We start from the raw sequence: 13,998 nt of genomic DNA on the forward strand, positions 1-13,998 counted from the left end.
AACGCTAAAGGGCTGTTTCACCATCCATTGATTAATTTTATTTGACGGATAAATGTGATTCGAATAAAACAAACAGACGGCATCACATTTATCCATCAGTTAAAATTTATCAATGGGTGGCGAAACAGCCCCACAAGTACATCATAAATTATAAATACATTTGGGAGTTAAGAAATCGAGCCAGCCTTGCAAATTTTTACGTTTCCATGATAACACTTACGACCAAAAAAACATAAGAATCAACGTAAAATACGGTATTTGACTATTTAGTACATGTTTTATAATTTAAAACTACACAATGCCTGTTATCGAATAGAAAAACAATTTTTAAGCTACCTTTACAAATAACAAAGTTATAAAGGTTTGAAATTCAAGATTAGACAGAGAAAGACATACCAGTACCGCCATACTTGCTGCATAGAGAAAAGCGTTTGAGAAAGAGACAGGTATATAGATTTTTCAAAAAATCACTTTAAATCCAGTTTTCAACCGATTTAAATTTTCTCTTCGCTAAACACTATCTGTATATCTATATTTTCATAATAATATCAAGATATGGCAAAATCAGGAGTTGTCAAATACCGTATTGAAAGGGTGGCTTTTCTTTGCTCCCAAGTATAGTTAGCGGTTCCAGTGTATGTTACATCTCTGTCAATATAAACTAGCCCTGTTTTTATGACGGTTTTTGCTGTTACTGTGAAAGGGGTGCACTTACACCGAGGTTTTCAACAAACAAGCCCAACACAGCCAATGTATGCACAGGACAAGCTAATAAACAGGTTAAAGAAAACTACATGGTATCTCTGACCATGGAATCAAGGTTTGATTCTACTCACAAAACTAAGCTAAGTACTATTGTTTTGTTACATTTCCAAAAAACTTAAATTTGCATCATTTATTCATCCTCAAAGTTTAATTGTTAACCCTTTACCAGGCGAAGGGATATATTCCTCCCACATCTTATATCGGTTACCGTAGTCAGGTTTTAACTCCAAACCACCTACAAAATATTTCGTCGATCCCTGAAAATAGTATTTTATTATCTTCATTAACAACACGCTTCCAAATCGCGTAATATATCTTTGGCATGCCGTCTCTATTTGTTTTGTTTGAATAGACGTAGACGGCATCACATTTAACCGTCGGTTAACGCTAATCAATGGATGGTGAAACAGCCCCTAAAACTCGAACCATCTCGTGTCATTATGGCTTGTTTTAGTCCCTCGTTGAACAATCTACTATAAAGGTCCCCGTACTAAGAGACAGCGAAGCGCCGCCATGTCCGATGCACTGACTTAACGATTAAACTATGAGGATCAATAAATTATCTAAATTCAAGTTATTTGAAACGTTTTAAAACAAAATTAGCTTGGTTATGCGAGAATCGAACCTGGAGTTTAAAGCCTCATGATCAGATCAGAGACATCCCGTATTTGACATCATCATCATCATCCCAGCCTATAAACGTCCCACTGCTGGGCACAGGCCTCCTCTCATAATGAGAGGGCTTGGGCCGTAGTTCCCACGCGGGCCCAGTGCGGATTGGGAACTTCACACACACCATTGAATTACTTCGCAGGTTTGTGCAGGTTTCCTCACGATGTTTTCCTTCACCGTAAACTAGTGGTAAATTACAAATGTAATTCCGCACATGAATTTCGAAAAACTCAGAGGCGCGAGCCCGGGTTCGAAGCCACGATCCTCTGCTTCAGAGGCGATAGGTCAAACCACTAGGCCACCACGGCTTATATTTACGTAGAATTTAATTAATTTTTCAACTTTTACTTTTTCTCGTAACTCGATCGTATTGATGTTGCCATAATAAACAAACAATTGCGAATTTACTTTTTTTATGTATCCCTGAACACGATAACAGCATTACGGGAAAATTCTGAAGGCTCACATTTCCCTAGGGACCTTCGCGCGGGATACAATAAATACATAACATATTGTAAATGTACTGTGAACGGGTTGTTGGGGAAACAAGGTTGGGTATGTATTTGCGAAATGAGTCAGAGAGCCTACTCCAAAGTTCGAAAGTCGAAGTTCGTATCGTACCGTCCCTCTCGCTCTCGTATTAAACAGTATAAGTGTCAGACCGCACGGAGTTTGAGTTTAAGTTTTCTTGAGAATTATTAGTAGTTTAAGAGTAAATAGCAGCCTAAGGTATAAAATGTACCTAAACTTGGAATATTCCGTACAAAACACGAAACCCTTAGAAAAATATTACTTATTTTTTCATAATGGCCACGGAACCCTATTTCGGGCGTGTCCGACACGCTCTTGGCCGGTTTTCTTGACACATTTTAAACTTTCGTGATTTTCACTCATACTCAAAAATACCAAACAGGACTTATCACGCTAAACATAATCTAATCGTGACGTGGCCACTGTAATGTGGTCGAAACGTCGAGGTAAATATTATTCGTGTGTTTTAGCATGATGATGTTTGAGGATCGGGCTGCCAAAAAAGCATACGTGGGACGACCGACTGGTCGCTGCCCGGTTGGGCGACCCAGATACCGCTGGGAGGACAGTGTCCAGGCGGATCTGCGACGTCTCCAAGTCGACGACTGGGAAGAGGCTGCGCACGATCGGGACAGATGGCGTGCTCTCGTTTCGGAGGCCAAGACCCTCTTTTGGTCCCTGAGCCAAATTAGTTAGTTAGTTTAGCATGATAAGTCCCGTTGGTGGTATTTTGACTATGGTTTATGTGATGACACATTCCTTGCAACCCATACTCACCCATTCTGGTGGTAATGCAGCCTAATTAGAACCCTCTGGTTGAAACGCCATAATGCAAAACACCGAGCTATAATTTCTATAAACAGTAGCTTTTTTCATTACAAACTTTTTGTTTTAATTCCTGCTATTTAATATACGTAGCCTATAAGTTTCCCGCAGATATTTTTGCTCTCTGACCAATGGATTTCTTTGTACAAAAATTAATAAAGAACTTGACTGTACACTTCTAACAATGGAAGACGGCTAGTGATGGGCGAGAGCGTTACTTCCCTCTCGCCGTAAAAGTCGTCAGTGATAAAAAATCACAGTGAAAAATACTTGTGTTTTTGTCTCGTTGATCGCTCACATAACACTATAGGTACGTTTTGGTAGACGCTATATTATAGTATAGTATAGACGGTAAAAAGACACATTTTGCGAATCAATTCAATCAGACTCTATACTAAGGAGTCCAAAATTCAAACTACGTATCATGCCGTCCCGCTGCCCCTTACCATTATTTAATACGAGAGTGAGAGACGGTAGGGTACGATACGAACTTCGATTTTGGAATTACGTGGTAGCCCTCCTGTCGGTGTAATCGGCACTCCGATAGGTACAGTCGGAGTAAAAAAAGGTTCGTCACCTTAAGATCTATTTTCCTTTGCTCAGTATGAGCGATAATCTTTTACCAATTGAGTATGACATACTGCATCAAACTGTCAACCTGCTATCTTGTTTAAAGGTGACCATAGCAACCCTACCACTACACCGTGGCACTGACAAACATTGCGATTAAATAGAACATTATTTGATTCATACTCTTACGACGCTGTTTATTAAAAAGGTTTGGTATTGATATTAAAACTAGATATATGTTAGAGGTGTATACTATTTTGACCCTTATTATCATGTCAAGTAAGTATAATTTGATATGCCCTTGTCTACTTAGTGCTTTGGTTTCAAAACGTACTAAGAGTCTATGACTGAATAAAGGAATCAATTTAATAACTGACGAAGGTTTTCCTACTCCCACTGTACAGACGACAATAACATCGGACTTTACTTTTTATATATTAATAACTTTACTTTACTTCTTATATCATCACCTCGTTTTCCTTATCACAATTACCTTATAGTCCACATTACTTTAATTAACTATTTCTTTTCAAACACGATATTTTTTACCTCCTGCGACCCACCAAAATTGACATTGAAAATTAAACCTTAATGTCTCATAGATAAAATTGTTTTTTTTTGTTAATTTGAATGATACACAGAAAATGTCACTATTCCTTTTTCAAAAGATATAAATTCTATTGCTAACAATATGTACTAAGTAGTATTATCACTTTGAACCTTAGAAGGTTAAGCAGTGAACCATTATTGTTGCGTGAGTGACGGAGACAACGAAGGAACGACCTACGAGTATATGATTTTGTGACCTTCTTCCTTCGCTTGTCACGGTGATACTTTTGAATCACTGTGATTTATTCACCGTGACGTTATTTTTCACCCACCTCTAGACGGAACTCCAACGAACTCTACGGAACCTTTAATTGTGAATCTTGCGAAGTTAAATATGCAATTTTGGACTTTGAACGAGTTCGAAGATATTTAATTTTAGATTAATTGTAATTGGAGGCGCGGACGGCGAAGTGGGTTTGGCTATGGTGTTTTGTTTACTAACTTTAGTTGTCTCGAAGAGATCGTCTATTGAATCAGGCGTCCATATCAATGAACTAAAACAATTACTTTGCTCACCCGCGACCTTATGATAGCCATGTTAGACTAACATCTGTTAGCATGTTTGCGTTGCTCTGAAGATGAGCTGTGGTTGAGTTCGAAACGCGTCAGTGTTTGTGGTGATATATGGTTTTGCGTGTGGTTTTACAGTGTGGAGGTGGAAGAACATGGACATTCTTGCATCGTAGCTATCATAAGGTTGCGGGTGAGCAAAGTTAATTATTTTCGTTCGGTAATTAATTAATTACTATTTAATGGTAATAGAGAGAGAGAGAGAGAGAGAGAGAGAAACATCTATTTACACATATGCGCTACACATAAAAATAAATTAGATGGAAAGAATAAAAAAATAAAATCGAATTATATAGTGGGCCCCACTCAGTATAATGTTACGGCAAGCCGCAACGCTGTTTTTCAGTGGGACCCATAATAGCTTAAGGCACTTGTCCCACCGCCGACGATGAGCGAGAAGCGAGCAGAGCGAGTAACTAGAAACGAGTGGGCGAGCAGTGAAAAGCGAGTGTTCGAGCACGACGGGCGATTACTCGCTCCACTCGCTCGAGCCGGGCGGCCGCCAAGCTAACAGCGCTGAGCGAGTATCGCCGAGCTAGTTTTATAGCTCAGCGAGTTTTATTAGCTCTTATCGCTGCGACAAAAGATGTAAGAGCGAGTTCTCGCCGGCAGTGTGAACCGCCAGCGATCAACTATTAATATATATGTCTCTTTTACTCACACAGGATCTTATATCTTTTGTTCGTTTCTTGAGCGAGAAAATAGTCGATAGCCAATCGTTTCCTCGCCGGCGGTGAGACAACTGCCTAAAGCCTAGCATAAACACTGGTAATTTGATACTAGAATTACAATAAATATAAACACATTTGTAACTGTTACAAATACAATTGAATTAATGCGGCTAGCACACGCAATGCTTCACATTACATTTCTGTGTTTAATGGAAATATTAATGTTCACGCTTACTTATAAAAGTCTAATTAAGGCTTACAAGTATGCAGGAAATATCTATATGTAAGTAGGGGTAGTAAAGGCCGGCAACGCACTTGTGACTCTTCTGGTGTTGCAGGTGTCCATGGGCGACGGTAGTCGTTTACCACCAGGCGATCCGTTTGCTCGTTTGCCCCTATACCGTCCATAGCCAGTATGAAAAAAATAAGTAATAAATTAAAATTTTATACGGAATCTTCCAAGTTTAGGTATATTTTATACCTTAGGCTGCTATTTGCTCTTAAACTAATAAATAATTCTCAAGCAAACTTAGCCGTTATAGTTTTCTTTTAAAGTTTGATATACTTACTACCATCCTGAATCCTAGATTTTAGATGGGGGGGGACGCACGATTTTAATGAAAATTTGCAGTTTAAAGTTGAATATTTTGCAAAGTAATCACTGAATCGAAAAATCATTTTAGCAACCCCCTTATGGTTATAAAAGACCTATCCAACGATACCCCACACTACAAGGTTGGATGAGAAAAAAAAATCACCCCCACTTTACGTCTATGGGAGGTACTCCAAAAAAATTTTTTTAATTTTTTATTGTACCATTTTGTCGGCATAGCTTACATATATATTCGTGCAAAATTACAGCTTTATAGCATTGATAGACCCTGAGCAAAGCCGCGGACGGACAGACAGACAGACAGACATGGTGAAACTATAAGGGTTCCGTTTTTGCCATTTTGGCTACGCAACAGCACTGCTGCTTCACGGCAGGATTAGCGAGCAAGATGGTGGTAGCAATCCGGGCGGACCTTACACTAGGTCCTACCACCTGCAAATTGCAATAAAACGGCAAAAACTCCGCACCCCTTAAGTAACTAAATAGAAGCACTGCAATGTATCACACAGCTAATTTACAATAAAATAAATAAATAATAATTTACAAAGCTAATTTATTTTGAAAGTGTATTCTGTTTATTTGAGAAAAAAAAAGTGTAATGACAGCAGGATTACGCCATTCACTCATTCATTTAATTCATTCCCCTTTTGTGCAATCAGTTCTTTTTGTAGCTGTGTGTGTGTGTGTTCACTTCAACTCTCGTGGCCCTAACAACACTGTTTATTGTTTAATATCTACGTGCTCATTAAAAAAAGTAAAACACTTCTACCCACAATTTCCTTTTTCAAACTACAAATTAAATTTCCAAACGAAACCACTGGCTCCGTTGGGTGTCAATTTACCATAATAGCCGCTGCTGCCCGGAATTCTAAGTATCAAAGTTTGAAACAAAAAGGTTGTAACTACATTAGTTACCAAATACCAACTTTGTGTTCAAAGTACTGAGTTTAATATTGTATTTTATACTAGATAGCATACATTTTGTCGCATGTGGTTGGTAGTGCATGCGAGATGTTTAGATACAGATATGCACGAACGAAAAGGAAAAATATGGAGTTGGCTTTCGTTCGTTAAATATTTTAGACTTTCAGAATTATTATACCGCTACACCACTGATGGTTTTGACCATCAGTGGTGTAGCGGTATAGCACGCGGTACGGAATACCGAGGACCTGGGTTCGATTCCCAGTGATGGTCTTATTTTTCTGGTTTTTCTGTGCATCTATATTTTCAGTTTGTATTTTCAATTTAGGTTTTACGGGATGACCGTAAAAGTAAAAATTTGGAATTGAAATAAAAAATACAAAAAGATTCCAAAAAACCAATCTTAATTTCAGAATTATTGTTTTTTTTTCAGAATTATTATTATTATTATTTTAATTTATGACGGTGGAAGCATTCTACACTTCCACTGAACGTAGATATTGTTAGTGTTTAGTTTTGTAACTAAGGGTCCCCATACATCCCTGTATTATTATTATTTTCGAAGGATTGGTTTTTCTCAGCTCTAGACTGGTATTAACTACATTTACGGGTTATCCACCAAGTAAATGTAGCAAGAGTTGTAGAATAAATAGTTTTTAAGAAGATTGCTGAGGGCTATTTTCAGGGTCTAGTTGCATGAACTTTCTCACTATTCTGCATGTATTAAGTATCGCGGCTTTTTGTAAAATTGTGTAAACGTGTGATTTTATGCCTAATAAAGTAAAAAGTAATTGCGACCAACTTCCAGTAGTCGGATTTACTTGAAATTTGGCATACTTATGTAAATCACGTGACAATACAATAATCTAGTAGTGGCATCCTGGTAGTCCAGCCAGGATCGTCTCCGCAGGATGGAACTCTTCAACGGTTAATAGCATCGACTTGAAATTTGGTATGCAAATGTTGTTTGGGTGACAATGCAAGTACAGTCAGCAAAAAAAGCTTGTATTAAAAATGAAATTTTTGTGGTTAGGTTATTTAATTTTCATTCAATTTTTATGGAATAATCGAGAAAAACTAACAAAAATGCAACGTGGCCAGCTCAGCAGGTATAAACGCTCGACGATTTTTTCCGACAAAATATGATGTGCAAAAGATTATTTACTACATCTTTATATTACCTAATTCACCCTCTCTATACTCGCCCCACTTCTGTTTCCACATTTTCACAGTTTTTTTCGCCGTTCGTGTCTGAATATTGAAATATAACTACCGCCTGGGTTTGCCTAGGGTAGGTATTATATGAAAAAAACTTAATTGTTGTGTTGGAAATTGCAAACTGCCTGACGTATGGTTAGGCTGTAGGTAAGTACTTAGCGGGTGATTAGTATTATACAAGTGACATGTTTTTGATGCAACGGAATAGGGTTTAATTGGGTTGGTTTTTTTACCCTGAATTCTGGCGCTTTGAGGCTTTATAGGGAAATAGAATAGTATATTTTTGATCGAGGGACTAAAATAAGCCAATATATACCCGAGGTGGTTAGCCACCCGAGGTTTAGCGAGGGTGTCTATTTATCCGAGGGCTTATATTGACGGTGAAAACTCTATTTTTCACTTCGATTGCGAGAAAACGCTTTCTGTGAAAGAATTAATGCGTTTCTTATTCCTCCAGTCCATAAAACTTTCTTAGGTTTTTAAATAAATCTTTCTAGATTTCGGCGGCAAAAGATTATCAATTATGTGGACACATGTCGCCGGTACGGTGCCGTCTACGGTGTCACGGCGCGGCGCCGTCAAACGCTTGCGTACACGCTTGGTTTTGACGACGGCACCGTACCGGCGACATAGGCCCTATGTCTTCTCTTTGCTCGACATCATCATCACTTGACGACATTGAGAAAATAATCAATTTATTTTAATCGTTTATGATTTACGTTTTGCAACAATTTCAAAGTTTTCGCGGTAAATATTTTATTCCAACCAGACACAGATATAACAAAATCGAATCGGCGAAATGGTCCATACACAAACTGGAATAAATAAAATGGCGCCACCTTCTATGCGGAAAATGCATAGAACTAAGACCACGTAGACTAAGAACGTAACATTTTCGTCTTGAAAATGGTCCACACACACTCTTATTTTATGCCAAAAGCTAACCAAGTACTGGCTAGTTGAGTTTATCTAAGTCACTCGAAGTAAATTAAAAAAAATATTATTTTTACTCCCTAGGGACTGAAGTACTCAATTTACTCCCGCCTCGTAAGGCTTTATTGGCCTACGTTTAGAGCATGAGAAGTGAAAAAGAAGTTATAGTTAGTGCCACCAGAGTTCACGTAACGCACACAACAACATGTCATGTAATGACAGCAGAATTTTGACATTCACTCATTCATTTCATTCATTCTCCTTTTATGCAATCAGTTGTTGTAGCTGTGTGTGTATCATTCATTTATTTTCATTCATTTTAACTCCCGTGTCAGTACTATTATATATTCTGTGCCCGTGTGTAGGCGTTACAGGGTGATTGTTGTAACCTAGCAGTCTGGATTATTTATCGGTGCTAAAGAAAATACACTGTTTTTACTAATGTTGAATCAAAAAGTTTAAGTAAGTTTGAAAAGTTTGAGTAAGTTTTTCATAAGCGATAAGGCCGCCTACTGCTTACCTTGTAGTTTTTTCTCTGTGTACCTGTTTTCTGTATCGCTTTATTCCTGGTGTACAATTATTGTATTGTTTTTGTTGAAAATGTCATTTTTAATATGGTCAAGGACCACGATAAATGATTTCTCTTTCTTTTTAAAACACCGACGTTCAACAACAAGTTAACAATGAAGTCATTAAAAATTGTAACCTACCCCTCTGCTCTCCTCTAACTGTCTGAAACGCTATCCTTTTGACATTTTGTTCATTGATTTGACATTTTCTTGACTTTTGGCTGGTGTAACACTATAGCTGACATTTGGATTTCAGACACATGTATACTGCTGCTGTAGGTGTCATTTAATGGTTGCTAACCTAACAGCGACCGGTTAAAGGCACAATGAGCGAGAAGCGAGTAGAGCGAGTTTAGTTTGTCGCTCGGCTGTAAGCGATTGTTCGCGTGCGATGGGCTTACTCGCTCCACTCGACTGGCTCGTGCGGAGCGGCCGCCAAGCTGACATCGCTGAGCGAGTATCTATAGCTCAGCGAGTTTATAGCTCTTGTCGCTGCGACAAAAGATGTAAGAGCGAGTTCTCGCCGACAGTGTGAACAGCCAGCGATCAACTATTTATATGTGTCTCTTTTACTCACACAGACTTATATCTTTTGTTGTTGAGCGAAACGAGCCAATCGTTTTCTCGGGTGTGCCTGCAAAAAGTTGGTTGAAGTTGACATTTGGATTTGGATTGCACCGACAACATTAAACATCACATAATGCTCTTTATTTTACAGTCGAGTTTATAAACTTGCTGTGAGTACATTTTTTTTTATTCGACTGGATGGCAAACGAGCAAGTGGGTGTCCTGATGGTAAGAGATCACCACCGACCATAAAACATCTGCAACGATGGGATACCTCAAGTGCCAGTAATTAAATATTATTTAGACGTTAAAGAAATTATGGCTTGACTGCTTTGCTTTTGTAATTGTTTGTAATATATTCTTTTCGTTTTATGTTGGATTTAATGTAAATAATTTTGTATTTATTTTCTCTCTTTTGAGTATTTTCTCTTTCCGCACGTTTTTTTCACTGTCTTCTTATCCTCTATATAACAAAATGTTTTCTCTTAACTAGGTTAGCTGGAAGAGATCCCTTTTTAGAGATAAGCTCGCCTTTGTTCTCCTCTCTGTGTATTAGTATTTTTATTTGTATGTGCAATAAAGAGTTTACATACATACATATAATATCATGGGACAATTGACACCAATAGACCATTTTTCATTCATTCTCCTTTTATATGGAATCAGTTCTTATACCAGTTCTCCAAAAAATAAAAATTCCAGCCGCGCACCTGCGATAGATGGATGGAGATGAGATGCAAGATCAGCGCTGTGATTTATACCCGGCATCAGGACAAGTGTCAGAGGTGAGGGGCCAGATTGGTTTGGAAATGTATGACTGGCTCATGCAGGGGTTTTAGGGAATTGTAACCTGAGGTCAGAGGCCTCATAAAGAAAGGAACGTGAGGCATATTTTCTACGAAATACGTCTCCAACGTATTGAGTTTGGATCGATGACATTACAGACTAAATAATAAAAAAAGGCCATGAGCGTGTCGGACACGCCCAAGATAGGGTTTCGTAGCCATTACGAAAAAATCAAGTAATATTTTTCGTAATATGTGCGGAATCTTCTAAGTTTAGGTATATTTTATACCTTAGGCTGCTATTTACTCTTAAACTACTAATAATTCTCAAGCAATCTTAGCCTTTATATTTTTTCTTGTAAATTTGATGTACTTACTACCATCTCGAATTTTTTCAAATTTTTCCTTCTAACAGTGGAACGCTCCATTTTAATGAAAATTTCCACTTTAAAGTTGAATCGAAATCCTAGGTACCTACCAAATACTAAGTACAAATAGTTTATTATGACAACTCGAAAATTGATTTGTAAAACTTGCCAAGTGACAGGCCCGCAAAATTCCCGCTGGAGTGCGAAGTATAAACGAGTATGTAAGTAGGTTTAATGAGAATGCGGGTAAACAAAACTACTCAGACTACAACTTACCTGAGATACGTCAGTTCTATGCCGGTAGCTGAAACAAAAAAAAAATGAAAAATACGTGTACCTACAAAATGAAATCAAGACGACTAACATCTTAGTGAACGTGGGTCGGCCATTCTCATTTTATTGTGCATCTGTCTAATTACCGTACCGCTTTTTTCCCGCACTAGTGACACGGTAATTAGACTTGAGTGCCCAGATTAATGTCAATGGCAGCTATCCTTTTTCTAGATGTGCAGTGCACTCAGTTTCAATCAAATTAAGATTGGTTTTTTTGGAATCTTTTTGTATTTTTTATTTCAAAGTGCATAGGAGAAATTCGTGTCTGTATCGTTGTCCAGCGGTGGTGTAGCGGTATAGCACACGGCACGGAATACCGAGGACCTGGGTTCGATTCCCAGTGCTGGTCTTATTTTTCTGGTTTTTCTGTGCATCTATATTTCAGTTTGTATTTTCGATATAGGTTTTACGGGATGACCGTAAAAGTAACAAAAAATTGTTAATTGAAATAAAAAATACAAAAAGATTCCAAAAAAACCAATCTTAATATGCCCTATCGCTTCGCAGGTTTGTACGTCGCGATGTTCTAATTCACCGTATCTCGTAGTAAATTTGAAATGTGATTTCGCACATGAATATCGAAAAACACAGAGATGCGAGCCCGGATTTGTATCCAAGATTCTCAATTACCGTGTCAGAGTCACCAAATCCCAATCACCAATCACCAAATTTAGCGGGCAATCGGCAGACATTAAAACCCTCGACAGATGCACTAGCATACCTAAATCTAACCTATTAATTATTTAGTTTAAGTAGAGAACCAGAAGCCATACGATAAATAATAACCGTGTCAGAGTTGCGGGAAAAAGGCGACACGGTAATTAGACTCGTGCACAGACGAATGACAATGGCCGACAGCAATATCCAGTGAAGTTCCAGCGCGAGTCAGACCGCACTTGACCAGTTTTTTAATAATTTCAAAGTACACTCTTTGTAAAAGTAACCCCGCCGTCTCAAATAACTCAAGTACTTAATTTTTCGTAAACAAATTTAATTTGATCTCGAAAACTTTACAAAGAGGAAGTTGAGAGCTGTGGAAGTTTACCTTGGTGAAAGTGACGACGGTTTCCACCAATAACGTGCGAGAATGTGTTGAGAGGGATTTGTTTTTCATTAACCAATAGGAACGCTTCATTTACACATCCTCGCTCAGCACAGCTCTGGTGGAAACAGCTGAGCGTAGCGAGGCGAGGTAAGTGAAGCGTTCCTATTGGTTAGTGAAAAACATATTCCTCGCAACACATCCGCCAGATCACTAGTGGAAACCCTGCTTAAAGCCACAGCTCCTTTTTTATGGTATAGGGGGAACGAGCAGGCGGATCCCCTGATGTAAGCATTACCGTCGCCCATGGACACCTGCCAACACCAAGAGTCACAAGTGCGTTGCTGGCCTTTAAGGTAGGAGTACGCTCTTTTCTTGAAAACTTGAAGGTCATATCGGTCCGGGAATCCGCAGGCGATAGTTCATTCCTCCTTTGAAGTTCAATCATATATTTTTTTTAACTGACTTCAAAAAATGGAGTGTTCTGTGAATATTATTATTATTATTATCGTGCAAAAAACGGCAAAAAATCACGTTTGTTGTCAGGGCCCGTTTAATTTTTAATTTACTCTGTTTTTAGTATTTGCTTTTATAACGGCAACAGAAATACATCATCTTAGAAAATTTCCACTTTTTAGCTGCCACTGTCCATGAGATACAGCCTGGAGACAGACAGACGGACAGTGGAGTCTTAGTAATACCCGTTTTACTATTTGGGTGCGGAACCCTAAAATAACCTAATAAAATTCATTTTCTTATCGAATACCAGTAATCTTCCTAATCTCATGCCATTCCAATCGCAATCTTATTACAACCCCATAAAGCCCTTAATCAAATATTAACGTAATATAAGGGTTGAATCGATTCGACGGAATTATGGAGTTATATGCTGTTATATTGTCGCAGGAAAAGTGTGGTGCAATGAGACTGGCCTGCGCAAAACAGATAATTAGTTTACATGCTTTTATTTGACTAAAAAACCGGGCATGTGCGAGTCGGACTCGCGCACCGAGGGTTCCATACACATTTATCGTGTCTTGAAGATATTTCTTGCTTTTTCCGAGTGATCAAGATTTTCAGACTTTTCTAGTTGGTTGTGTTATAATAGCTACCTTCATACCAAATTTCAAGATTCTGAGACGGGAAGTACCCTAGTAGTTTTTGATTCCCTTGCGAGTGTCGAAAATTTGCTGCATAAACGACTGTATCTTTTGATTGCGTTGGCTTAGAAGTTTGATTTTTCACAGCTCTAAGGGACAGTAGACCTGAGTATTTGATATGAATTTGAGCTTGATACCTCCACGCGTTCTTCATAAAAAGGGTCGTGACAGATAGACAGACGGACAACAAAGTGATCCTATAAGGTTCCGTTTTCAGGGTTTCGTAACCAAAATGGCAAAAACGGATCTCGATCGGAACGAATGGAAAAAACG

At 38.4% G+C, this 13,998-nt stretch overlaps 1 protein-coding gene across 5 annotated transcripts in view; it reads right to left on the reverse strand.

Annotated features, from left to right (window-relative positions):
• Positions 1-13,998, reverse strand: part of LOC141444740 (igLON family member 5-like) — a 253,183-nt gene that overhangs the window by 177,649 nt on the left and 61,536 nt on the right. For 2 of the 5 annotated variants that reach the window (XM_074110368.1, XM_074110362.1), the window contains exon 2: positions 11,467-11,494. The exons of the other annotated variants lie outside the window; for them this stretch is intronic. The gene's annotated coding sequence lies outside the window, so the exon portion shown is untranslated. The remainder of the gene's footprint in view (positions 1-11,466; positions 11,495-13,998) is intronic. 5 annotated transcript variants of the gene reach the window in all.

Source organism: Choristoneura fumiferana, chromosome 30 (genome assembly GCF_025370935.1).
Source record: "Choristoneura fumiferana chromosome 30, NRCan_CFum_1, whole genome shotgun sequence".
Classification (NCBI taxonomy): domain Eukaryota; kingdom Metazoa; phylum Arthropoda; class Insecta; order Lepidoptera; family Tortricidae; genus Choristoneura; species Choristoneura fumiferana.